Genomic DNA, 14,470 nt, shown 5'->3' with positions numbered 1-14,470 from the left:
ATTGGATATGAGAAGTAAATTGTGATTTAGATTAATCTGGGCTTTTTAGTTCTGAAAATGAGAAAGTTGTGAGACCACACAGTGAGGATGTCAAGGGGCAAGGACAGAGCAAGTTTGAAAACAGTGGATGAGAGGAAAAGAGAGTTGTTTCCTGTCAGTGTCTCTACTGGGTTTGGCTCACTCGTCAAGTTAGGTAAAGTTTTATAGAAAATTGACTATTTCTTTCTCTTTCTCTCATTAATTAACTAAAGTCCACAGTTTATTTAGATACCCTTAGTTTACTTAATGTCCTTTTTCTGTTCCAGGATCTGTTTAGGATATCACATGAGTTACTCATTAGGTGTTTTTAGACAACTCTTGGTGGTAACAATATCTTATTCTGTAATTTTTTAAAAGAAGTACAAATCTTTTAAAAAAATTTTTTTAGTTGTAGATGGACACAATACCTTTATTTTATTTATTTGTTTTTATGTGGTGCTGAGGATCAAACCCAGGGCCTCACGTGTACTAGGCAAGTGCTGTACCATTGAACTACAACCTTAACTCATTGTTTTTGATGACTGATATATTCAGGAGATCCTGTCAGGTAATGTGTAGAATGTTCCACTGTTAGAGTTGGATGTTTCTGTCCTGGTAAGTCTGAGGTTATGCGTGAGTGGCAGGAAGACCGCAGGGGTAACGTATCATTTACCTTACACCACCTCAAGGGCATGCCATCAACATTACTTATTGATGGACGGGGTGGCACATGCCGTCCACAGCAGCTGACGAAGGAAGATTGCAGGTTTGAGGCCAGTCTAGGTAACTTGGCAAGATTCTATCTCAAAATAAAAAATAAAAATGGTTGGGGATGTATGTAGCTCAGAGGTAGAGCACCCCTGGGTTCAATCCCTAGTATTGCAAAAACAAACATAAAGTAAAACAGTAAAAAAAGGAGTATTTATTACTGACAATATTGATCTTGATCAACTGACAGATGTAGTGTTTATTGGGTTTCTCCATTGTGAAGTTTTTCCTTTCTCCCCTCCCTCTTTCCACACTATTCTCTTTGGAAGGAAGTCACTGTGTTCAGCCCCACTCAAAAAATGGGGGTTATCTATGTAAATATTAGGGCAATTATCTATGAGAGACTTTTTTCCTTTTTCTTTGTAATGTTTTCTTCAATATTAAAAACATTGTTAATTACATGAAAAGAAACAATATAGAAAAGGGCATTTATTATGTATAGCTCAAGGAATTTTTTAAATTATTTTTTTATTTATGTTTTAATTTTTTACAGATTGCATTTTGATTCATTGTATACAAATGGGGTACATCTATTGTTCTATGGTTGTACATGATGTAGATTCATACCATTCGTGTAATCATACATGTACATAGGGTAATGATGTCTGTTTCATTCCACCGTTTTTCATACCCCCTCCCTCTCATTTCCTTCTACATATTCTAAAGTTCCCCCATTCTTCTCTCGCTTCCCCTGCCCATTATATACCATTTTCCACTTATCAGGGAAAACATTGGGCCTTTGATTTTTTGGGCTTGGCTTATTTCACCTAGCATGGTATTCTCCAATTCCATCCATTTATTTGCAAATGCCATAATATTTTTCTTCTTTATGGCTGAATAGTATTCCATTGTGTATATATGCCACAGTTTCTTTATCCATTCATTTGTTGAAGGGCATCTAGGTTGGTTCCACAATCTAACTATTGTGAACTGAGCTGCTATAAACATTGATCAGTTTGCTGATTTTAAGTCCTTTGGGTATAAACCAAGGAGTAGGATAACTGGGTCAAAAGGTGTGTCCATTCCAAGTTTTCTGAGGATTCTCCATACTGCTTTCCAGAGTGGCTGCACAAATTTGCAGCTCCACCAGCAATGTAAAAGTGTGCCTTTTTCCTCATATTCATGCCAACATCTATTATTGTTTGTGTTCTTGATAATAGTCATTCCAATTGGAGTAAGATAAAAACTTAGAGTTGTTTTAATTTGCATTTCTCTAATTACTAGAGATGTTGAACACTTTTTCACATATTTATTAATTGCCTGTGTGTCTTCTTCTGTAAAGTGTCTGTCCAGTTCCTTGGCCCATTTATTGATTGGGTTCTTTGTATTTTTGGTGTAAAGCTTTGTAAGTTCTTTATAAATTTTGGAGATAAGTGCTCCATCTGAAGTGCCTGTGGAAAAGATTTTCTCCCACTCTGTAGGCTCTCTCTTCACATTCTTGGTTGTATCCTTTGCTGAGCAAAAGCTTTTTAGTTTGAGTCCATCCCATTTATTGATTCTTGCTTTGATTTCTTGTGCTTTGGGAGTCTTGATGAGGAAATCTGATCCTAAGCCAACATGATGAAGGTTTGGGCCTACTTTGTATTCTATTAGGTGCAGGGTCTCTGGTCTGATTCCTATGTCCTTGATCTATTTTGAGTTGAGTTTTGTGCAGGGTAAGAGATAGAGGTTTTTTTTTTTTTTATTGTAAACAAATGGGATACATGTTGTTTCTCTGTTTGTACATGGAGTAAAGGCGTACCATTTGTGTAATCATAAATTTACATAGGGTAATGTTGTTTGATTCATTCTGTTATTTTTCCCTTCCCCCCACCCCTCCCACCCCTCTTTCCCTCTATACAGTCCTTCCTCCATTCTTGCCCCCCTCCCTAACCCTAACTCTAACCCTAACACTAACCCTAAGATAGAGGTTTAATTTCATTTTACTGCATATGGATTTCCAGTTTTGCCAGCACCATTTGTTGAACAGGCTATCTTTTCTCCATTGTATGTTTTTGACTCTTTTGTCTAGTATGAGGTGACTGTATTTATATGGTTTTGTCTCTGTGTCTTCTATTCTGTACCATTGGTCTGACTGACTATTTTGGTGCCAATACCATGCTGTTTTTGTTACTATTGCTCTGTAGTGTAGTTTAATGTCTGGTATTGTAATACCTCCTGTTTCACTTTTTCTACTCAGGATTGTTTTGGCTATTCAAGGTCTCTTGTGAAATTCATGATTGATTTCTCTATTTCTATGAGAAATGTCATTGGGATTTTAATTGGAATTGCATTGAATCTGTATAGCGCCTTTGGTAGAATGGCCATTTTGACAATGTTAATTCTACCTATCCAAGAACATGGGAGATCTTTCCATCTTCTAAGGTTTTCTTCAATTTCTTTCTTTAATGTTCTGTAGTTTTCATTGTAGGGGTCTTTCACCTCTTTTGTTAGATTAATTCCCAAGTATTTTATTTTTTGAGGCTACTGTGAATGGAGTGGTTTTTCTAATTTCTCTTTCAGAGGATTCATCACTTATGAATAGAAATGCATTAGATTTACACATATTGATTTTATATCCTGCTACTTTGCTGAATTCATTTGTTAGTTCTAGAAGTTTTCTAGTGGAGTTTTTTGGATCTTCTAAATATAGGATCATGTCATCAGCAAATAGTGACAGCTTTAGTTCTTCTTTTCCTATTTGTATCCCTTTAATTTCTTTGGTCTATCTAATTGCTCTAGCAAGTGTTTCAAGGACGATATTGAATAGAAGTGGTGAAAGAGGGCATCCCTGTCTTGTCCCAGTTTCTAGAGGGAATGCTTTCAGTTTTTCTCCATTAAGAATGATGTTGGCTGTGGGCTTAGCATAGATAAGCTTTACAATGTTGAGGTATGTTCCTACTATTCCTATTTTTTCTAGTGTTTTAAGCATGAAGCAGTGCTGTATTTTATCAAAGCTTTCTCGGCATCTATTGAAATAATCATGTGATTCTTAATTTTAATTGATATGGTGAATTACATTTATTGATTTCTGGATGTTGAGCTAACCTTGCATCCCTGGGATAAACCCCACTTGATCATGGTGCACTATCTTTTTAATATATTTTTGTATGCAATTTGCCAGTATTTTGTTAAGGATCTTTGCATCTATGTTCATCAGGGATATTGGTCTAAAATTTTCTTTCCATGATGTGTCTTTGTCTGGTTTTGGTATCAGAGTGATACTAGTCTCGTAGAGTGAATTTGGAAGGGTTCCCTCCTTTTCTATTTCCTAGAATACTTTGAGGAGTATTGGTATCAGTTCTTCTTTAAAGGTCTTATAGAACTCGACTGAGAATCCATCTGGTCCTGGGCTTTTCTTGGTTGGTAGGCTTTTCATGGCTTCTTCTATTTCGGTGCTTGAAATTGATCTATTTAGATTGTGTACATCTTCCTGATTCAGTTTGGGAGGATCATATGTCTCTAAAAATTTGTCAATGTCTTTGACATTTTCTTTTTTTTAATATAGCCTTTTATTGACTATTTGAGTAGAACAAACATATTTAACATTTAGTTCATTTATACAGTACATTAAATAAGTTATGCACAGAGTTAAGTAACAAAAGTTCCTATCAGAGTAAAATGACAAAGCACAGAAAAACCAGACTAACGCATTCTGTGGGTGGTTTCACATTCATGTCCCCCTTTGAAAACTTAGTTTTCTATTTATTTACATTATCAGCTCTTATGTGGACGGAGCCTTTGTAACCTTATCAGGAACTTGGAAAGCTATGTCAGCCTTTTAGGGAAACGGCCCTTTCCACCATTCACCGAATGCTTATTGCTGCTTCTCTCTGCTAACCCCAAGGCAGGGATGGGGTTGTCCCTGACAGACAACAGCCACACATGCGCTATTTGGTTTAAGCATCAATGAGAGTATACACTGGCAGTGGGAGGCCTGACCAGATGGGGTGTGCATGGGAAGCGCCATTCCTGTGGCTTGGAGGGGGCCTGCCCTCAGGCTTCCCAACTCCTGTCCTGATGGGAAGGTCACCTGCCCCATCATCTTTGGGAGCGTGTCAGTGCACTGGGGCAGAGGCAGGCAGGCAGGCAGCATTTTGGTTCACAGGAACTAAACTTGAGTCAGAAGGACCCTGCTGAGCAGCTGGCCCCATCTCCCAGCTGGGCCAGGCAGACCTCTTCTCTGATAGCTGGCCATCTGGCCTGTGCTGGAACAGTCCAGGTCCTTCTGGCTTTTCTCACATTTGGTTCAAACATGCTGCCACCCAAGTAGAAGCCATCTAAAAAGCTGGCTTGGAATCCACAGCCTTTGAACCTTGGTTCTAGTCCAGTTCTGAAGAAAGTCCCCAAGAAGTGTGGCACCGGTGATGATTTATTCCATACACATTCCTCCACAGCTTCCAGGACGAGTGGCCATCTGGTCGTTTGTTATGCTCGCTCTGGACAACTCACTACCATACATTCCAATTGTATTGTGGAACCTTCACACTTGCTGATACCTTCCAGAATGATCCAGACCAATGTCTACACCCTTTGTGAGCAGGTGATAGGTTGGGGATCACTTCAACTTTGGGACACGACTGTGCAAAGAAAGCAACATGTAGATGTTTCTGTCTGGAAGCTAAAGATGTACAGGTTGACATCAAGAAATGACGAGTTCTGGGGAAACTGATTGGCAGACAGGCAAAGGGGTCCATACTGCGAGGGCAGCAGTCGATGCCAGGGGCAGACCTGAGGTTCCCAGACACAGATCGATTGGCAGACATGACTCAGCAGTGCCCAGGAATGACCCCCGCCCCCCAATCTGGGCCCTAGCAGCCTGAGCAAGATCTGCTGGAGTCTCAGCCCTGGGCTGCAGGGACCCTCCAAGGTGAAGGCCCCTCCTCACAGGGTGGACTTGCACAGCTGGAGCCATCTTCACCACTGTGTGGAATCCCACACAGTGCAGGTGTGAGGGGACACAGAACAACCGGGACAGAAACACCCTGCCCTCAACTATCCCTTGGGACACTTGGTCAGTCCCAAGCCAGACATGGTGACACACGCCTGTAATCCCAGTGACATGGGAGACTGAAGCAGAATGATCCCAAGTTCAAGGCCAGCCTCAGCTATTTATTTAGGTAGGCCCCAATAAGCAACTCAGCGAGACCCTGTCTCAAAATAGAAAATAAAAAGGGCTGGGGATGTGGCCAGTGGTAAAGCGCCTCCGAAGTCAATCCCTAGAACCAAAAAAACAAACAAACAAAAAAAACAACAAAAAAACTGCCAGCTCCCATTTTGGCCACCGTTGGTGTTCTCATGTTCCTGTGGTCATTTCATTTGGTAAAGGACTACGAGGTTCTACCACTCATCAGTGTCACTGGCCTTATGCTCTCTGCTTCTGGTTTTCATGACATCTAAGAGCCTAGGACTGACCTGCCACCTTTCATACCATCACCCCAACCCCTCTTGGCCTTTTTTGTTCCCTTATATTCTAAGGGTAGAGGCCAGACCTCCAAGCGGCCTCATTATACCCATACTACTTTCATATCCTACTGGACGTAAGAATAGGGAGACTTCAGTTCAATCCTATCCTGGGACCTGGACTCACTCCTGTCCCCCGGGCCACCTACCTCACCCTACATGCTTACAAAAAGGGACCAGAGAAAGGGATTCCTTAAGTTCGAGTAGGAAGTCCTGTACAAACATCCAAGTGACTTATGTGTGACACTGGTCAGAATTAACACAGGGAAAGGTCTGAGAACTAACCGTGGTGTGGAATACTGCCCAGGTGTGCAGATGGCCTGCCGGGTCTCACATGAACAACAGTCGAGAACAGCAGTACAAAGACTTGGAACCAGAAACCGTCACTGAAACCAGAACCCACAGAAGTAGGCCAGGCCCTGCACCCAAACCTCAAGCCCTATTAAGTATTATTTTGTTGGTTTTGTCTCTTTATTCCAGCCAGTTAAAAAACCTGAGCTACCCTGGCTAGTCTTGTTGCCAGTGAAGATTTTAAAAAGCTGTGCAGGTGTTCATCCAACTTACTGATGAAGAAAAATAACCTGAGGACAGACCCAGCATGTAATGTGAGACACCATCTTTCTATAATTGAGTTAGAGGCTCAATGGCCTTTTCAGGAGATACCCCACTTCTTATGGAAACGTGGGTGAGCCATCTGAGGACTGACGCTATGCCTGATAAAGCCAGGCTGCCCCAGCTGCTAGGGCTCAGGAGGCAGAGGTGGTAGGGACAGCTACACAGCTCGACTGGAAGACAGTGGGTCTTAGGTGTTCCAAGGTAAAGTAGCATGATTCTCTGTTCTTCGAGTCTACCTTGCTTTATACAATGGAAATCTAGGTATTTTAAAGGTGTCATGTATTTGTGTCTGAGACCGGAAATCCGTGGTCAGGTGAATCCGGGAGTGCTAAAGGAAGATGCACCTATATGCAAGGACACCACCTGTACCTGTCCCTTTCCTTCCGACTCTGTCAGTGTGAAGGTGGCTCTCAAGCCAGCAGGAATAAGGCCAACCACCTCGCCCCAACTGATTCCACAGGATGGGAGGACACTGGAGGCTCAGAGGTGCTGAGTAGGAGGGGCAGGGAAGAACATGTGAGGTAGTGGCCACCACTCTGAAAGGGGGACAGGTGATGTCAAATTTGGAGAACCAGGTAAGCAGCTGCAAAACTCCCTGAAGACAGGAGGAAAAATTAGTCATGCTTTCCTAAATGGTTCTCATATTTCACAAAACCTTGCTGAGATCACAGGGAAGGTACTGAACAGATAAGAGAAGGTAAACAGATTGTGTCCGATAGTGAATGAATGTAGCAGGTCTGAAGAATTCCTTCAGGTCCAGGAGGGCTGCTCAGAGCGACCGTGTCATGATGGGTGGGGCAAGTCCTACACACACCACGGCACATCCGGTGGGACAACTCTGGCCTAAAGGTGCCAAACACCGCCCATGGGCAGAAGATGCCCACAGTACTCTGGACGTGTGTGGTTTGAGAGAAAAAAGGACATAGAACGAGACAATTGGGCAAACAGCCAGGCAAGGGCAGAGGGCTCTGCATTTCCAAGAGATGATCCACTCAGTAATTTGATGATAATAGTTTGGTCAACATGCTCAGAGAGAAAAAAACTAACATGGAGTCTCATTCTCTCTTGGACAAATCCATGCACTGGAAAATATTTTCTGCACAAGCAAAATCAAGTGAGAGGGAGAAAAGTGGGTTCCAAATGAAGCCAGCCAGGTTGGAAAATCTTGTCCAAAATGATCTGTGTTGCTTAGGGAAGATTTATTATTATTATTTTTTATTATTATTACAGGCACTTATATTGAAGTGATGACTTCTTTCCTGTCTTTTCTGAGCATCTTAAGTCTGAACAGCAGGGTCAAGGATGGAGTCCTGAGTGATGCTTTTTGCATACCTGTGTCCCTGTGAAGCCAATCAGTGTCACCTGCTGAGGGTGGAAAAGGGGCTCAAGCAACTGCTCAGTGGGAGAGGGGATCCTCCTCCTCAGGTGCTGCCAGCCTCTAGGTCTCTGCCACTGGAGGGCCACAGACAGGGTGGGAGACGGTGCATGGCAAACTGCTGCCAGCCTGGCTGTCACTTGGTCAGTTTGCTGACTCAAGGAGCCGGGGAAGCTGGTGGTCTATACTGAGAAGGGCTTGGTCAAGCCAGCTTCAGCTGGGAAGGAACACGCCATGAAAGCCCCCAGAGAAGCCAGCTCAGCTGGGCTGCCTGTGTGCAGAGAATGGCACTAGTTCCACCAGGACACAGAGGAAGTCCCAGAGAGGCCATGGAGTGCTGCCTGGGCACTTCCTGCTGCCAATGCATTTTTAGCTGATGACCCAGCAGTTACTTATTCCAACAGCCAAGCCCTTTGGTGCAAGGGTTCTGTCGTGCCGAGTGGTCATCAGAGAAGTGGAGTGGGGTTTAGAGTCCATTGGCATCCATGGCTGTCACAAAGGCAAGAGTTAAGGAACGTGAAGTGGCTGCTGAGGTCTTATCCAGGGCTGGGCTAGGCACACTGCAGTCAGCAGACCTGGCTGAGGAGCCCCTCCCTCCAGGAAGCAGTGGCCAGATCTGACTGTGGGGACTCTGGCCACGTAGACTCTGGCCACAGAGGCGGTGCTGCTGCTCCCAGTCCTTGTGCTGGCAGAAAGAGCCTCAGTACTGTGCGATATTGCAGTCACTGCAAGTCTCACTGGTTTTGCGGCCACAGTTCCAGCAGTTCTCAGTCGACTCTTCTTGCTCATTGATGACAAGGAAAGCATCCTCTGCAGCCTGCCGTTTGACATCTGCTATGGTCTGCTCCACACGTGCTGTTGCAATCACTTCAAAGGCTTTTTGCTCAGCCTCAGCAATGGCCTTCTGTACTTCTGACATGGCCTGAATTTTCACCTTATTCACAGCTTCCGTTTTCTTCCAGAACTCCACAGTACATATCCTGTTCCTGGTCTACTGTTGAATTCCTGCTGAGAATCACTGCTGAGAGAATCTGCACTCCCAGGGCTGTGTGCCTGGAGACCAACTCAGCCCCTGTTTTCCTCATCTCTGTGTTTTCATTAAATCGTCTTTTCCAGTAGTTGAGTTCTCCCCATCAGATTCCTTGACAGCGCTTCAAAACTGCCACGAAGCGCCTCGTTTTCTCTACCATTTCCATAATGCAATTCAGGGCATGGTCAAGATGTTTCCATTCATCAGCCCATTCCTTTTCTGTCAAATGGTGGTCTACCAACCCATCCTGATAGCCTCCATTTAGACTGATGGTGGTGCCTCTCACGAACTCCTCGATGTTCTAGCATCTTGTTGGGATCCCGATATAGGTGAGAAGTTGCAATATCTTCTAAGGTATAGTGCTGAAGAGGTGGAGGAGTAGGATGGAACTGGCCCCCAGGATTCATGAGGGGTACAGTGAGGGCAGGACTGTGCCAAGGAGCAGGGCTGATGGTACACACTCTCTTGGCAGGAGGCTCAGGAGGAATTGTATCTCTTTCAAAATTACTCTCTTCCCTTCTCTCTGGACTGGGCTTTTTGCCATTTCCATGTACCTCCATGAGCAGCTCAGAAGAGTTGGCAGGAGACGCAATACTGGTGTTGAGCAGAAGGTGTTCGTGCTGAGCTAGGTACTGGGACAGGGTCTGCTTGGCAGCCCTGGCACAGTGCAGCAGTTCTCGCTGCAGCAGGGGCAGGTTGGCCTTGAGGAATGGAATCACAAAAGGATGAAGGGGAAAGTTTGTGGCTTCTTGGAGCTTGCAATGGAATTCTTCAGTTGTCACTGTTGAGTTCACCAGTGCAAGAACGAGAGTCCGAACCTTCTCCCCAATCTCAGGGGAGATGTCATTGCCAAACTGCTGCAGAGTGGTTAGAAAGCGTTTCAACTTGCTGAGTTGCCAAGCTCCACAAGTGGCTGGTAATTGCTGATTTGTTAGTGCAGATGAAGTGGAAGAGGCATGACCATTGCTGAATCTCTGAGGTGGTGATGGGGTGCCATTCAGCGTAGGAGGAGGATGGTTGATGCCATTACTTAATGCTGTAGGAGTAAAGGACACTGGCTTTGGTCCTCCAGGACTTATAGGTGGGAGGGGGGGCATGATGGAAGGTGAGGATCTTGACTGTATCTTCACTTCCACAGGCGATCCAGGCATTGCTAGTACCCTTTTCTCAGAACAAATCAGCATAAATCTTGGGCCTCCTCATGGTAACTGCTGATGATTCTAACAGTCAATGGTGCAATGCAGCAGAAAATGGAAATTAAAACAAGGCGAGTTCAGCTTCTGGTGAAACAGGAGAAGCCAAGTCTGATTAATCACACACCATGTCTTATCAGTGGTCCCTGTCTCCTTTCTTGTTCCGATCCATTTTCTTGCTTTGTAAATAAGGCAAATTACGTATGTGATCTCTTTTTGTTGCTTGCATTATATTTCAGTTCTAGGTGCAAAGGCTCTGTGTTCAATCACTCTTGACTAATTGGCTTCCATCCTGCAGTGAACAGACCAAGTGCAGTAATAATCCTTGCTACGGCCACAAATATTGAGGTAGTCGATACTGAACCTGCTCCTGTAATCCTAGCTACACGAGAGGCAGAGGCAGGAAAACAAGTTGGAGGCCTGTCTCAGCAACTTAATGAGGCCTCTGGAAGGCTGCGGCTCCAGGGACGCCCACCATCGCCTATGGCCGCACACCTCGCACCGCAGCGCCTCCGACCGCACCCCAGGTGCCTCACAGGCACCGCTGCAGGACCTGAAGGCGTGGAGCCCAACTCCAGCTCTGCCGCTGTCGCCTCCCACGCCGCCACCGTTAGGCCGCGGGCAGCCCCTCCCCCCAACTGGCTTCGCCCACCGAACACACCTCTGCCACGCGCTCTCCCCAGCCAGACCTCGATATTTTCTATTTTGTTGATTTCAAAGTAGCTTCTAATTATGTTATGTATTTCAATGGTGTCTGTCGTGATCTTTCCCTTTTCATCATGAATTCCAGTAATTTGAGTTTTCTCTCTCCTACTCTTCGTTAGTGTGGCTAGGGGTTTATCAATTTTGTTTACTTTTTCAAAGAACCAACTTTTTGTTTTGTCAATTTTTTGAATTGTTTCTCTTGTTTCAGTTTCATCGATTTCAGCTCTGATTTTAATGATTTCCTGTCTTCTACTATTTTTGGTGTTGATCTGTTCCCCCCCCCCCCCCCGGGCTTTGGAATGTAATGTTAGGTCATTTAGTTGTTGACTTTTTATTTTTTTTTAATGTATGAGCTCAATGCAATGAACTTTCCTTAGTACTGCTTTCAGAGTGTCCCAGAGATTTTGATATGTTGTGTCATTGTTCTCATTTACCTCTAAGAATTTTTTATTTCTTCCCTGATGTCTTGTGTTATCATTGCATCATTCAATAGCATATTATTTAGTCTCCAGGTGTATGAGTAGTTTTTCAATGAATTTTTACAACTTGACAAAACTGTGTATCACCAGTGCCCTAGAAGCCTCCTGTTCTCCTTCCCTGAAGTAATCATGGCACTAACTTTCTCCTCCTCCTCCTCCTCCTCCCTCTCTTCCTCCTCCTTCCCCCCTCCTCCCCCCCCCCCCCCCTCCTTTTAGGGTACTGGTGATTGAACCCAGGGGCACTTCTTTACTACTGAGCTATATCCCCATTTCATTTTATTTTTATTTTTGAGACAGGGCCTTGTTAAGTTGCCCAGGCTGGACTCAAAACTTTCAATTCTCCTGCCTCAGCCTCCTGAATAACTGTGATTATAGACTGCACTACCACACTGGACCCATTTTAACCTTTTTTTTTTTTTTTTTTTTTTTTTTTTTTTTGGTACCAGGGATTGACCCCAGAGGCACTTAACAACTGGGTCACATCCCCAGCCCTTTTTATGTTTTCTTTAGAGACAGGGTCTTGCTGAGTTGCTGAGGCTAGCTTTGAACTTGGTGATCCTCCTGCCTCAGCCTCCCCAGTCACTGAGATTACAGGCTGTACCACCATGCCAGGCCCATTTTAACCATTTTTATTTTTATTTTTTTATTTTTTTGTGGTGCTGGGGATTGAACCCAGGGCCTTGTTCTTGCAAGGCAAGCACTCTACCAACTGAGCTATATCCCTAGCCCACTAACCATTTTTAATGTAATTCAGAGGCCTTGAGTGTGGCTTCTGTTTTTAACAATTTTTTTTTCCTGCCACTCATCTGCAATGTTGACTGTTCATTATCATGGCTATATGGCATTCCATTATGATATGAAATAGTCCACCATTTATTCATCCCTTTGGCCATTCCTTCATATTCTGGTTGCTTTCTGTGTTGGGCTATGAAGAGCCCTTACTGCCATAAGTGTTCTTGCACAGGTTTTTGAATGCATGTCTGGAACTGCTAGGTCATAGGGTAGGTGAAGTCCAACTTTGGTAGATTCTACCAAGCAATTTTCCAGAGTAGATAAGCCAATTTTTCACTCCCACCAGCTGTGAGGGTGATTCCAGGTGTGTTTCATCTTCACTGCCACTGGATATTTTAATTCTTTCTTCATTTAAGTGACTCTGGAGGGCAAGTTGAATACTTTCCTTTTAGATTCTTCAGTGTTCCTGGTAGATTGCAGGAGGAAAATCAGACTTTTGCCTTAGCACCCAAAGGCTTCAGCAGCAGGCCCTGCTCGCCCCTCTGGCTCCACTGGCCACCAAATCCCCCTTGCTCTTCCTCCTTTGTCTTTCTCCATATGCTTAACCCTCTCTTGAAACTCACTTCCCATCCTGCTTTCCCTGCCAACTCCTGCTCATCACTTTAAACCCTGCTCAGCTGTCCCCACACTGGCCAGGTTCCCACAGCTCCCATACTGCCGTCCTCAGCAGCATCCATTATGCTGTCTCCCCTCAGGACTGTGAGTTCCTTGGAGGTTGCTATGCGTGTCCTCCAAAGGCCCTTGCATTAGAGGGTTGGTCCCCAGCTTGATGCTACTGGGAGTGGTGGAAACTTTAAGAAATAGGGAGCCAGGCCTGGTGACACACACCTGTAATCCCAGCAGCTCGGGAGGCTGAGGCAGGAGGATCATGAGTTCAAAACCAGCCTCAGCAGTGAGGGTCTAAGCAACTCAGGGAGACCCTATGTCTAAATAAAATATTAAGATGGGCTGGGATTGTTTAAGTGGTTAAGCACCCCTGGGTTCAATCCCTGGTGCCAAAAAAAAAAAACCCACAAAAACCAAAAAACTGGCACATAGTACACACTCAAGATTTGTTGAGTCAATTAGTGTTCACAAGCAAGAGTGTGAACCTGCACAAGAGCTTTGTAAAGACTCTTCTTAGTGCATTTCCTGTACTGGCCTTATAGAAATTGTAATAACACTTGAAGTTTATTGAGCAATTACTATGCCCCAAACTCTGCTACACGGTTAACATGGACCATCTTCACAGCAACCTATAAGGAGGGTACTGTTATAGCCTCATTTTCCAGTTGATCAAATGGAGGTCTAGAGATGGTAAGTAATTTGCCCAGAGTCAGATATAAGGAAAGGGCAGCTGTGGACATGGGACAGAGAAAGGGCAAAATCAGGTGGCTATTGTGAGAGAAGGCATATTTGGAATTTCACTATCCAAAGGAGCCCTGGGAGAGTGGCTGAGGCTAAAGTGAGTGTGAGGACATTGCTGGCTCACTTGAAGAATTCATTCAATGCATATTCATCAGACTGGCTGGTGACAGAACACAGTAATGGCAATCTCTCACCACCCCTGTTAGGGAGTCCTCTGCACCCCTCAATGGTCCCTTCTCACCTGGGTCATGGTCCTGGCCATGAGGACCTATCATTTAGGGCTGGTCTATCACCCAGCCCAAACCTTAACACAAACTGTGGCTCCTTAAGGGAAGGGACTGAGTTGCAGTCACCTCTGTGCCCAGACCTGGCAGAGAGGAGGGATCTTTGCAGAGATAGATACACAGGGTAACCTAAGCTCCAGACATGGGCACCCAATCCCTGTTGCATGTGTCTACCCAGAAGTCTCTACTACTGCCTCCTCAACATGTTCAAATGGCCTCTCTGCCCAAAAGCCTTCCCTCTGGGTCTTTACCCAGGAATCCTTGAAGATATCTCCTCTCATTCACCTACCGGATTCTCAGGATTCTGCCTCTTGAATACCTCTAAGTCAGAGCCCTCTGTCCATGCTGTGGTCACTCCCCAGTGCAGGATCTCAGCAGGGCTTCCCACGTTGTCCAGGCTGGTCTCAAACTCCTGGGCTCAA

The 14,470-nt window shown here is 44.6% G+C and overlaps 1 pseudogene across 1 annotated transcript; it reads right to left on the bottom strand.

Moving 5' to 3' along the window:
- Positions 1 to 8,107: 8,107 nt before the first annotated feature.
- Positions 8,108 to 10,409, bottom strand: LOC306654087 (protein CBFA2T2-like; annotated as a pseudogene). Its single transcript has one exon. The product of its transcript is annotated as a protein CBFA2T2-like (transcript).
- Positions 10,410 to 14,470: the final 4,061 nt, after the last annotated feature.

Source organism: Sciurus vulgaris (genome assembly GCF_902686455.1).
Source record: "Sciurus vulgaris genome assembly, chromosome: 2".
Taxonomy (NCBI): Eukaryota; Metazoa; Chordata; class Mammalia; order Rodentia; family Sciuridae; genus Sciurus; species Sciurus vulgaris.
This window is presented reverse-complemented; position numbering and strand designations above follow the sequence as displayed.